The sequence below is a fragment of the Myotis davidii genome, unplaced genomic scaffold (assembly GCF_000327345.1).
Source record: "Myotis davidii unplaced genomic scaffold, ASM32734v1 scaffold438, whole genome shotgun sequence".
NCBI classification, from domain to species: domain Eukaryota; kingdom Metazoa; phylum Chordata; class Mammalia; order Chiroptera; family Vespertilionidae; genus Myotis; species Myotis davidii.
The window spans coordinates 2,522,351-2,523,429 of record NW_006290031.1 but is presented as its reverse complement, the minus strand read 5'-3'; positions in this window follow the sequence as shown (position 1 = coordinate 2,523,429).

Genomic DNA, 1,079 nt, shown 5'->3' with positions numbered 1-1,079 from the left:
TCGGTTCCATTGCCCTAGGAGCTATATGGGTGAAGATATTGCTTCGGCATATGTCTGAGATTTTGTTGTCTGTGGATTCCTCTAATATTTTTATGGTTTACTGTCTTATGTTTAAGCCCTTTATCCATTTTGAGTTTATTTTTGTGTATGGTGTAAATTGGTGGTCTAGTTTCATTTTTTGCAGGTATCTGTCCAATTTTCCCAACACCATTTATTGAAGATTCTGTCTTGATTCCATTGTATATTCTTGCCTTCTTTTCAAATATTTTGATGAACATCCTTCTGGTCATCTTGCTGTGCATATACATACACTTATATTATACACACATAATGCTACATAAATGATTTTATAATATACTCAATAATTTTTTTCACTCAGAAGTATGCCAGGCACTAGTTTATCAATCCATGTAGATGGGCATCATTACATTTAATTATAGTAGAGTATTCAATTGTATCACTATACTTTATTTAACTAATTCCCTATTAATGGAAATTTAAATTATTTTCAATTTCTTTAACATATTATAAATAATCATTGTACATGTGTCCAATTATGCTCTTACCATAAATTCCTGGAGGTGGAATTGCTGGCTTAAAGGATATGAGTATTTAAGATTTTGATATATAATGCCATATTTCCCTAAAAAAACATGCTCCTGATTCAGATGCTGTTTTCCCCTTAGCCAACTCTGAAGGCCCCTCAGGTGGAACAAATTTATGGCCGCCTGTGAGTCTCAGCCAAGACATCCTCTAGCTATGGATCCTCTTCCATAGTCAGGGAGGCAGGAAGCATTGAAAGTGCCAGGGAGTTAGTGTGACCTCCTAACTAATAAATGATGGGAATTAGTAGATAAATAAATGCCCCATTCCTCAGAAGAATTCAGTTTGTTGCCTGTATTGCTATCCTGTGCAGTATTTCACTGATCTGCTTTCCTCTCTTGCTGCATGACTTCCCCACTCGTTTTCTTGGCTTTCTGGGATTTCTACTCAAATCTTAGTCTTGGGTCTGCTTTTGGGAGAACCCAAATAAAGACATCCTTCATATTACAAACGAAAAGTGTGGTGTAGAACAGTAA